Genomic DNA, 12,654 nt, shown 5'->3' with positions numbered 1-12,654 from the left:
GGCTGCTGTACGGGCTATTCACTATAGCCCGTACAGCTCCCGAAGTTGGCCGAGCAGCTCAGTCGAGCAGAAGGCATATGCCTGTGAAAGCCGAAAGCTGGCCGAGCGGTCGGCCATTGGCCGACCGACAGCCTGCTTCTGACAGCTGGGCTGAGCCAGCCGTCATCTTATGGCTGGCTCCGGCCACTTGCACAGAGATCAGAACCAGGAACGCCATCTGTCATTACTCTCCCGGGTGCTCTGGGAGTCTAATACGGCTCCCGGCCGCCCGGGAGAGAAACCCTTTCTCCCAGAAAGGTTCACTCTAATCGATCGAGCAGAGTAAACCGTTCCCTGCTCATTTTTTTTTTCTTCTGACATCGGAGCCATTGGCAGCCGTCAGAATAAAAAAAATCACCATAGGAATGCATAGCTAGATTCCTATTGGCTATTTCAATTTGCAATAGTCGATAGCAAACTAGCCATTGCACCCGCCCACTGCTGCTGTCAATCAGCAGAGGGGGCCTGCAGTTCTCCATCAGGTCCCCCTCTGGTGATTGACAGCAGCAGAGGGCGGGTGCAATAGCTAGTTTGCTATTGGCTATTGCAAAGTAAAATAGCCAATAGGAATCTAGCTATGCATTCCTATGGTGTTTTATTTTTTATTAATTTTTTTTGAAGGCAGCAGAACCGCCCGGCCAATAGAAAACAGTTGGGCGGAGCTAGCTCCACACAATCGTTTTAAATTTTTGTTCTACTTTTTTAACAATTTTTCTGTTCTGCTCGGTCCCACAGAGGTACCAGGCAGAACAGCCGCTGAGCGCCATTTGGCTATTTACTCACTGCTGTTCGGCATCTATGAGAATTGGCCGAACAGCAGCGAGTAGTCTGCCGGAGGTTCGGATCAGCCGATCCAGATGTTGGATCGGCTGAGTGGAACTCCTTCTGCACTTTGGGTCGGCCGGACATGCTGAGCATGTTTGGCCAACCCGAAGCCACACGAAGCCACCGGATGTACGGCTGATTTCAGCCGCTACAAGGCCGAAATCAGCCGTACACGCCTGAAGTGAATAGCCAAACAGCGTTCGTTGGCAGCTTAGTGAATCGACCCCTATGCCTTCCAACTGCCTACCCATTTGTACTCTGGGTTTTCCATTATCTATTCTGTCATTGCACGAGTGTCATGAAGAAAGAAAATGTACACACAGCCACAAAGTTCTTAACCAGGACAGCCAAAATGGAAATGCAAGTCAAGCACACACAGCAGGGTTGATTTATTAAAGAAGAATGTTAATTTAGCCCAATAATGCTCTGTTCACCTCATTCATTCCATTATATGAAAGGAACATTTTTATCTTGTTTAATTTCCTACACTTAATTGAGTATTCAAAGTCAACAGAGGGCTAAATGAACACTATGCTTCTTTCGTAAATCAAACCTAATGAGGTAGCTTGTGACATGGCAAAAAGTCTCTATAAACAAGTTCAAAAGATGTGGGGTAATTTCAAATGTAATAAACTACTAAAGGATGGCACAGATACAAGGTAAGAGGTACTGATGGATCTCTTGATGACTGTATTCTTCTTTGATCCGCTAGCATAGACTCCTCAAAGTGTCACATTAGTGGTTCTGGAAGTTTGGGAGTAGAGGTGATGTTCACCTTTTGTGCTCTAATTCCTGAACTCTGTCCGCAAAGACATAAAATCAACCAGAGAACATCTTTTGCAGCCAATTTGATTCTTAGTTTACTAATGTTATTACTGTTCTGATAGGCCTTGCAAACTTCATAAGTATTTTATCGAAGTTATTGTGTGCAACATGCCCACACACATAGATTTGACAAGAGGGATGGCTAATTTCCATTTACACCAGCTGGGTTGTTTAGTTCCTTCTCTGAGCTGATCAGTCTTAAAAAACAAAAACAAAAGATGATAGAGTAGTTTAATGTCCAGTAAAGGCAGGAGGATCTTAATATTTGACATCAGTGCTAAGGGGGGAGATAAGGTTCAAATTTAGTATCAGTTTTGCTATGCAAGATCCCACCCATGTACTTGTCTGCAGGACTTCTTGTATGACTATTCCACACACTGAGAGACATTTGGCATCTGTTAAATACCCTTTAAATACTGTCAGGGTTATTCACTAAAGGGTGAAGGGTTTGGAGAAGGCAGGAAAAGTGAACGATCTAGGACAACATAGCTGATTTGGAAAAATTCTTCCATTCAGCTCACTTTCCAGTTCAGCTTTCTTGTCCTAGATTGTTAACTTCTCCTGCCTTCTCCAAACTCTTCACCCTTTTGTGAATAACCCTGTGTATGTTAGCACTGTAGTTAAGCATAATATTGCAAAGTGTCTTGGCAAAAACACTACAAACTCTTTGATCAATTTGTGGTAGAACAACAAATCCCACCATTCAATGAATGTATATTATTTCTGTTCTAATTGCACAAAAACCTTTAAACTGGGTATCATTAACCCACTACACGAATATCTATGTAACCTCTCTTTTATGCTTTTTCTACCGGAATCCTAGATTTATGAATATTAAATAAACTCTTTTAACATTACACTCAAGCTTCTTTCAGACTTCATCATTTGCACATGTGTGAAAGTCTGATAACCATGTGTCCCTCTGCACTTCAATGTAAGAAGTTAATTAGATTTCAGTTATAATTGTTCAGCACTGAAATATTTCAGTGTGCAAAATTCATAGGTAACTTCTAATAGATTTTTCAATGCATATTAGGACATGCTGTGAAGAAGGCATACAAAATGTTAATGCTTACAAATGAAGGGCATGTTGCTAATCTGGAACTTTGTAGTAACATTATAATGTGCTTTTTATCAGCTTAAAAAATACTTTAAAGCACATTTGTAATGGGATACTGAAATTAATCTGCTTGGTGATCACATAAGAAAAAAGCTTACATACTAATCTTGCAAATTAGTTATTAATGTGTTATAACTTTATGTTGCTGTAAGCTTTTTTCATACTGTTTTGTATTCCACATTTTAAATCTTGAAAGTTGACTTTGTATTTTAAACCTATAAAACTTTTGAAGCTTAATGTGTACCAAGCCCTAAACATGAAAGTTGTTTTTACTATAATAATAAAAAGCAGGCCGCAAAGAGTGTCTTTAGGCACCTTGTCACTGTTAAATGTATTTTAGGCCCTGAAGATTACTGATAACGAGGCAAGACCAAACCAATCCCATGAGAGTTCCCACAACTCTAATGTACCAAGCAAGACAGAATGAGTCCAAAAAAGTATAATAAAGGAAGGGGTTCATAAATGACAGCAAAGAACAGACTTTTCTTTGCTGTTGTTATTGAACCCATTACATTATTTACCATTTTTGGACTCCCATGTTCTCTTGTTTGGCACTCTCATTGGACTGTATATATGCAAATACTGTATTTTCATCCCTGGATTTCCTCGTATGTGGGACATTCCATTTTTGTTCAGAGCGGCCTCACCGGAGCCATTGTACTTTATCATGTTCCGTCCAATCTTTTGAATATATGAATCCAGCACCTCCCCTGTATTTGTTCCGCAACTGCTAATGTGACCTTCAGACTATTTTTACAACACAGAAAAAACAACGTATGTTTACACAAATATAGGGATCAATTTCTTAATATTTTCACAAAAAAATCACACAACATTTACCCAGAATTCACACGTTTTCCCAACTGAACCAAATAACAAAAAAGTGTGAATCTTTGGTGAACGGTATGAGAAGCTTGTGTAAATACATTTATAAATAGACCGCTAGGAGTGCTACCTTGGGCTCCATTCACATATAGCGTTTGCGTTTCCCACACAGTTTTCCAAAAAAACATTGCAAAAGACATACCAGATGAACATGTATTTTAAGCCATAGGAACAGGTTAGGTTTCTTTTTTTTATTAGCTACCGTAGCAGAGCTGAGTATTGGGAAACTTTTGCATATAGTAAATTACCTTTTCATTGTGCATCTCTGCAGTTCCCTGATGATTAATCTGTGGGCCTTTGGTACTGGTCATGTTGCCCATTGGAGAGCCCAGCATTTAGGAGTGGAGGCATTCATGTGTAAATCAATTATATTGACACCGGTTCTAGAAGTCTCATGTCCACAGTCTATCCCTTGTAGTGTGTCCCCAACCACCCCTGTTGTATGTCTGCAGTCTTTGACAGTCTCCTCAACTATGTCTGAAGTCTCTAACAGCATTCTGTCATATGCTGAATGTTATGTGCAGCTCTTTTGGAGTTGTCAGGGGCCACAGTTGGGGCCCCATACACATTGGAGGTTGACAACCACTGCTTTAGCTGGCTATAAACTGACCTGAGAGATAACAGATATCTTTATGCTCTCTTGGGTGCATACATATGATGGTTCTGTAGCTGCCTAGAAAAATGCTACAACTTGCATGTTGTAGTATTTTAATAGGATCATTTCAAGCTTGCTTTTGATGTATTAATCACCATACATATTCAACTGTAGGCGCTCCCACAAAGTTAGAGACCTCCCTGTACAGCTTTGAGCAGGGTTTATTAGGTTGGTGGATAATATGTATCAGCACTAACTAAGTTGTTATAAAACTGAATGAAATTGCAAATTGCATATCTTTCTTTGATTCTTTAAATCTTTGCACACTTGCGTTCATGTAAACTGCATGAAAAAAATTGTTATCCAACATTCAATTTTGCCCCTCATTTTAAGAGAATCTCAGACTTGAACGCCAACTTCACCTTTACAAACAATTGTCCTTTTTTCCATAAAATTCTGTTTTCACTACTTTTTCATCCTTCTTTCTTGCTGATTTCCTCTGACATCATTTACCTACTTCCTGTCTACATGCAATCAAACCATTCTCGGCTGCACATAATTGTGCAGGATGGCTTCCTGATAGTGACAATGCCTGCACAATTAGCCCTGCCAGTTGTAGCCTCCACTATGTGCAAGGTTCACACTGGGGCTTTGGGAGATAGTTTTCATCCTATAACAGAAAGTGCCTGACAAAGGACCTTCATGGCAGGATCACCAGGTATTATCTTAGTGAAAGCTGCAGATTTAAAAAGATTGAAAACTTTTAAATTTATGTCAACATGTTACAGTTTATATGACATTATAAGAAATTAGTTTACATCTAACTTGGAGGACCATTGTTTTTTTATTTGTTTTTAACACTGGTCATTCTTCAGCCAACTGCATGAGAATTGCTTTATACATAGATTCAGTACTCATATATAATTCCGGGGATTATAGTATATTCCCATGCTGTCATTTTGTAATATTTTTATTTGAGTAAAAAACAAATTGGTTACATTGTATACAAACAATCCTTGACAGACTGACAGATGTAAAAATCTAGCAATACTTTTTTTATTTACGATACTTTCACACAAATATTGACAACCAACATTTTGTTGATCTAGTGTGGGGAAAAAAGGTTACATTAACTAAGCACTCTTGTCTTGCAGCTCTGAAATTTTTGCATTCATTTCTACTAAGAAAACTATGGAGTATCCATTATCTCCATGGATTTGCTTCAGTTTACCTGGGTGAGCTGGATTTTTACAATCTAAAAATATAATGTGTTATCTGGCTCCTAAATTGGCCCTGCTCCGTGTGTGGGCTCAGTAGGGACAAATGGTGACTTATTATTTTTATTGGATATACCAATTCTGAATGTCTCACTTATTTATAAATCTGCCTAGGGCAACGTCTAACCGGATTGTGGCCAGATTTTGACGAGGCTGAAATGAATCCAATGAAATTTAATTTGTAACGTTGCCAGTTTATAAAGATCATGCATATTTGCTTCACCAGAAGTTTTGCTGATGATTTCAGCCATCCTAAATCTGGTGTACTCCATTATTTTACACATTTAACACATTTAACACATCTCTGAATCTCATACAAACTACTCTTTTTAACATGTGAATTAAAACATTATTTCTACAAGAAAATTTTGAGAAGCCCTGCAAAACCTGGATAAACAATGAAGTTCTACATACAGTATGTAATAACACTGGCAAATCACATTTGCTGATCATGTAGCTCCATCTGCTGGTTATCAGAAAGATTGTAGACATGTTTGTTACGAGGCTCAAATATTGCCAGTTCAAAGTGTTCCATTAATGTATTTTTGTTTCCAGCAAAAGATTTGAACAGCTATAATGCGCCTTTTGGATGGCAATTTGTTAATAAAAAAAGCCTTTTAAAATAAGATACAAAAAGTTGTAATAAAAGTTTGCATCTGTATATTTACACAGGCTAGTGTTGTGGAGGAGGAGTAGATGGTTGAGGGAGTTGAAGAGATCCAGGCAGCAGTACTGGACCCATCCATTGGTGTCACAGAGGCTATTGGCTGGTTTCTTCCCCAAAATGTAGGTAAATGTAATGCAGAGCTTCACAAGTTCCCGAAGAAGTTGTATAACTTTACCAGAATGTCCTTTTCTACCTTTGATGCTCTTCTGGAGACACTCTTCTGGCCTTAATATTACTGGCTGCCTATATTGATTAGTGTATTATATAGTATACACAGTATAGTGTAGTATAGTGATATTAATATAGTATATACCAGGGTCCAGGTCCCATCATGTCTCTTTCTGCAAGAAGCAGGTCTGTGGCTCCAACAGACTTGCAATGAGCCTTGGGACATGTAGTTCCACAACTTCTGGAGCACCATACATAAACTGACCCTGGTTATATATTTTGAGTAAAGTGTTTTTTGATATTAGGGAGTGAGGCCAATCTATAGTGCAGTGTATATAAAAAGTTTACACACCCCTGTAAAAATGCCAGTTTTTTGAGCTGTACAAAAAAATCAGACCAATATAATTCACTTCACAATTTTTAAATAATATGGATGTATAAGTGTATACACATTCTTATAATTAGGAATGTGGCTGTGTTCAGAATTAACCAAATACATTGAAACTGATGTTAAATAGTAGTCAGTACACAACAGTCATCAAAAAAAGTGACTGATTAAGCCCATATAAAGTTCAGCTATTCTAGTGGGATTTTTCTGACATTTACTCAGTAAGTTTCCTCTTACAGAAAAAGCCTTGGTCCGCAAGGGGCTTACAAAGGGATCTCTTTGTTGGAAGGTGTCAGCCAGGAGAAGGGTACAGGAAAAATTCCAAGACATTATATATTCCATGGAACACAGTGAACACAATCATAAACAAGTGGATGAAATATGGCAAAACATTGACATTATCAAGAACTGGACAAAAATTGATGAAAAAACATTAAATCTGATCTAGGCTGTCAAGAGGCCTACAGCAACATTCAAGAAATTGCAGTAATGACTGCCAACTACTGGTTGTGTGCTACATGTGACAACATCTCCCAGCGTCTTCATATGTCTTCATATGTCTGGGCTGTGGGATAAGGCAAGACAGAAGCCTTTTCTTACTAAGAAAAATATCTAAGCCCAGCTACATTTTGCAAAAACCTACATCAAGTCTGACAAAAGCATGTGGGAAAATTTGTTATGGTCTGATGAGACCAATATTGAACTTTTTGGCTATAATTCCCAACAGAACACCATACCCACCGTAAAGCATGGTGGTGGCTTTAGCTGGAATTTGGGCTTTAGTCAAGGTGAAGGGACTTATGAACGGTTCCAAATATCAGCCAATTGTGGCACAAAACCTTCAGGACTCTGCCAAAAACCTGAAGATAAAGAGGAATATCACCTTTCAGCACGTCCTCACAATCTGACAGATTGCATATTTATGTAACAATGTTATTGTAAGTTTTTTTTTCCCTTTTAAAGTTTGTTTTTAATTGAATTGCACAGGTCACATTAAGGGTGGCCAACATTCTAAGGTGATTTATCTTGTTCTATTTTTTTTTTTGCATCTCAAAAGCCTGACATTTTTACAGGGGTGTGTAAACTTTTAATATCCACTTTATATATCAAATATATGTAAACATTGTCCCTCCCAGATGTATATCTTTGTGTATCTATATTTATTGGAACCTTCAAAATTTGATTATTGGTCGAATATTGAGAAAAATGCAAAAATGCAAATAGAAGCGATCCTGGCAACTCAGCTGTCACCTGATTGCTTCTACGTGGAAAGGGGTCCGTCCGTCGTCGCAACCCCACGACGTGCTTCCCGGGCTCTGTTGCCCCTCTTACGGGCCCGGATTCTCTGGTGTCAGCGGGAAGCTGGAGAGGAGATGGATGAACCTCCGTTCATCCATCTCCTCCCCGTTCTATGGGACTGGGAGCGATGCATTGATTGCGTATGAAAACAACGAATGTGCTACACATGTTGGATATCGGCGCACACACGGGAGGGCCAGTATTTTGTGTATCTCTAAATTAATGACCTGTGAGGGCTTTTAAAGCGTCGTCTATGGACTTTTTGGGGTACTAAAGTTTGTCGCTGTTTCACGGACGCACACAATTTTTAACCTGGGCATGTTGTATTTACTCGTTGTAACCTCCTCTTTTATATTTTATTTTTAAAAATTGGTATTTTATTGTGTTTTGGGGCATTTAAGTACATTTTTCACTAAATTTGGGGGTTTGATAAGGAGTTGCGCTTATATCGTGCAACATAAAAATTTGCAACTGCCACCATTTTATTATATAGGGTCTTGGCTTTCAGAAAATATATGTTTGGGGGTTTTAAGTAATTTTTCTTTCAAAATTTGATTATTGGTCGAATATTGAGAAAAATGCAAAAATGCAAATAGAAGCGATCCTGGCAACTCAGCTGTCACCTGATTGCTTCTACGTGGAAAGGGGTCCGTCCGTCGTCGCAACCCCACGACGTGCTTCCCGGGCTCTGTTGCCCCTCTTACGGGCCCGGATTCTCTGGTGTCAGCGGGAAGCTGGAGAGGAGATGGATGAACCTCCGTTCATCCATCTCCTCCCCGTTCTATGGGACTGGGAGCGATGCATTGATTGCGTATGAAAACAACGAATGTGCTACACATGTTGGATATCGGCGCACACACGGGAGGGCCAGTATTTTGTGTATCTCTAAATTAATGACCTGTGAGGGCTTTTAAAGCGTCGTCTATGGACTTTTTGGGGTACTAAAGTTTGTCGCTGTTTCACGGACGCACACAATTTTTAACCTGGGCATGTTGTATTTACTCGTTGTAACCTCCTCTTTTATATTTTATTTTTAAAAATTGGTATTTTATTGTGTTTTGGGGCATTTAAGTACATTTTTCACTAAATTTGGGGGTTTGATAAGGAGTTGCGCTTATATCGTGCAACATAAAAATTTGCAACTGCCACCATTTTATTATATAGGGTCTTGGCTTTCAGAAAATATATGTTTGGGGGTTTTAAGTAATTTTTCAGGCCTAAAATGTGGAATATAACATTGGTGCAAAAAATTAAGAAAAAAAAAAGGCCTCAGTCATGAAGGGGTTAATAGGTCCTTACAGTGGGTGTGCACTTTTAAATAAACAAAAAAAAACTTTAATTCCTGTTTTATCCGGACTCGTAATGTGGTAGAGTTTGCATGTGGAATCCTGAAAGTGATGTATTCTACTTTGCGCTCTGCAACTTGTGGAGAATAAGATTCAAGTTGTGCTTGCATGCTGCATACTCCACAATTCTTTAAGGGAACAGAAGAGACTATCTGCAGAACCTTTGCCACAAAGCCTTGGTCATAATGTTCAGCTTACCAACTTGCGACCCCATACATATGCAATGAGCATATGAAATGGCTTTGATGACTACTTTATGTCCCCAGAGGAGCATGTTTTATGGCAAAATGTTTTAATATAACTTGCTTTTCATAGAAACAGTGCTTGCCACCTGCCTGCAATTTATTTTGCGTATCGCTATTTTTCTGCATAGGGACATGTTCTTGTGATAATGTATATATGTTGTGCATTTTAATCTTTACTAAAAGCCTCTAGTTTGATACATTGATTATTGTGGTATGTCTGTTTGTGTATTTGAGAGATTTTTTTCATGATGCATTCCAAAATGGAAAATGTGGCATTTGGCCCCAGGGTTCTTTAGCATACAGCAGGGAACAGCATATATTCAATATCAGGTAATACACAGGCTTAAGAAAGATAAGACACATAGACAGGCAAGAAAAACTTTTAAAAGGATTGTTTGTTTTTTTAAAGTTGAAGACAACAGCGGATTGTGCAGGGATGGACTGCTTTGGCAGTTGAGGGGCCAAGGTTGTACAGTTCAAGAATGAAGGGTGGGTTATGGGCAGAAGTGGGTCAGTGATAAATTGGAGCCATGATAGGGGCCCTCCTTGTTCTAGGCTCAAAAGGACGAGAGGCAGCTGATAAAGAGTGTTGAAGGAGGGTGCTGAGCTGTCTATATTCAACTGCAGATGTGGAAGGCCTCTCTGTAGAGCAAACCTGCAGGCCAAGAGTTTTATGTAACTATCATCTCTGGTCTGCATTTCCCTTTCTATGTGGAAGTTTTCAGGCATTAGGCTTCAGCAGAAGACTTTCATTTCTGTTATCATTATATGAATCCAATTGCCAGTCATGAAGCTGGCAATTTATTAAGATATTAAGAGTGCAGTAAATGCATACATTTGTGATAAGGGATGCACAGATACTTTTCGAGTACCAGTGCCGATACTTGGCATTTTCATGAGAACTATCAGGGTTGCAGCGGTTGCAGCTGGGACCTGGCTCTGGCGCTCCACCACTGTCCTGAAATCATTAGTCTGTATTGTTTTAGAAAAACTGACACATGACAATAAACAAAAAAGTATCAGTACTCGTACTTGTAAGTAATTGGCAAGTACCAGTACTCGTACTCCCAAAACTGGTATCTGTGCATTCCTTTATTTATATTTATAAAAACAAAATCGTACATTAAAACATAGATGTACAAATCCCGGGAGCTCCGTGTGCTCCTTACAAATGACAGCTGCCTCCTAACTTTTGCATTTTTCTCTAGTGTAGTCTTGGAGCTCAAAACTATCGGTACATGTACTCGTACTTGTACCGAGTACTGTACTTGGTATCTGTGCAACCCTATTTGTGATAAAGCTAATGAAACTAGATAGATGAATGGATGGATAACATGATAGAAAGATAGATAGGAACATGCAAATTATGTATATAGAGATGATCGGAAGACATAAATATGTTTCCATACCTTCTGGCTGCATTTAGACATGAGTGGTGCCTCCTCCAGATCTGCTTGCATTGTGGGGTTTGATACTGTTGACTCCCAAGAAAGACCAGCCTCAATCAGTTCATCCTCCTCCTCCACTTCCTTCTTAGTCCGGTTGGATATTGTCCCATGAAAAGTAAATATTAGCAATCACTACATTATCATCAATATTCAAATTGCTTATAGATAGTCTACCAGCATGGTTTGAACAGATTTAAATGTCCCAGGTGACAGGCTGCTGATGTACTGCAGTGATAAGTTCTGTCTGTAAATTATTTTGCCATTCCTGCAACATCAAAGCAGCTCTACAATCAGGAATCACAGCAAGGGACTGGGTTCCTGAATAGGAAGGGCATTGTTTTTTGCAGGGAGGACTCCTGCTCTTTGCGTATAAACAGCAGTCTCTCTGCAGAGATATGATATTCCTGCAGCTGAGTCAAAGCTAGAGCTGTCCAATCAGTAGAAAGTGTGAGCTTTCCCAATTGCTTAGCTCTGACTTTAGTTAGTTTCACTTGAGACTATAGAAATTAAAAAATTACATTCAAATGACTGAAAATAAAGAACCTTTTCCTTTGTTATATTTTTAATTGAGCCTTTAGTCCTAGTTATTTAAAGAGACATCGTCATCTTGCCTATACAGGGCAATGTTAAAGTGTCTTTGCAAAAAAACCCAACCTATCTATGCTCACCTAACAGCAATCCCTCGTGGATCTTTCTCCTCTGCAGCCAGCATTGAAATGGCAGGTGTTGGTGATTGGGACAGAAGTGATGACAAAGTCAAATGACAAAGCATGGGCCTAGCGATTAAAACTGTCATGGGGAGGTCACAAAAAAGGAGTGGTGAGTAAGAACTGATAAAGTGAGCACAAGGGGGGAATGGCCTTTCCAGAGACACTGTCCCTATGCCCTGCATGGGTTTATTAAAATATTATTTTAAACAGAATTATCAGTTACTTTAAAAATAGGTTCCTTTTAAAATAATTCCATATTTATGTTTTTCAAAGCCATGTGCTTTGTTTTTTTCATGTAATGAATCAGGAATGCTGATCATTGCGCTCTATCTATCTGACATACAATAAAAAAACAATATACCCACAAAGATTAAAACCCCAAAATAATAACCCCTGAAACAAAATCCCACTTCCCTGCAAACAGAAGAGATAGTATACTCACTGGGTGGCTCCATCCTCCCACCCAATGTCCCCACTGAGTCCGGTAGTGACGGAATGGTTTGAGAAAGTAATCACATCATAAGGGACAGAGGCACTCCAAGGAGGAAGAATCTTTTGCAAGCTGCAGTGCTAGAATCAAGAGAAGGGAAGAAACATGGGCCACTGGACAGGCAATTTACTGATTCTTACTACAGAGTGGTACGTATTATTTGGCATATTAACTGTGTAACACCTTTTACAAAGGAAAAACTTTCAGAATACTGCACAAACTTACTTATGAACATCACTATGGTAAAATGAGAGGTAATCTAGAGAATATAATTGGCACACTTAAATTTCTACCACGATGCATCTACAAATATATTTATATTTATTT

Source organism: Nanorana parkeri, unplaced genomic scaffold, assembly GCF_000935625.1.
Source record: "Nanorana parkeri isolate BGI_ZX_2015 unplaced genomic scaffold, ASM93562v1 scaffold1032, whole genome shotgun sequence".
In the NCBI taxonomy this organism is placed as follows: Eukaryota; Metazoa; Chordata; class Amphibia; order Anura; family Dicroglossidae; genus Nanorana; species Nanorana parkeri.
The sequence above is the reverse complement of the archived record's forward strand: the minus strand, read 5'-3'. Positions refer to the sequence as shown.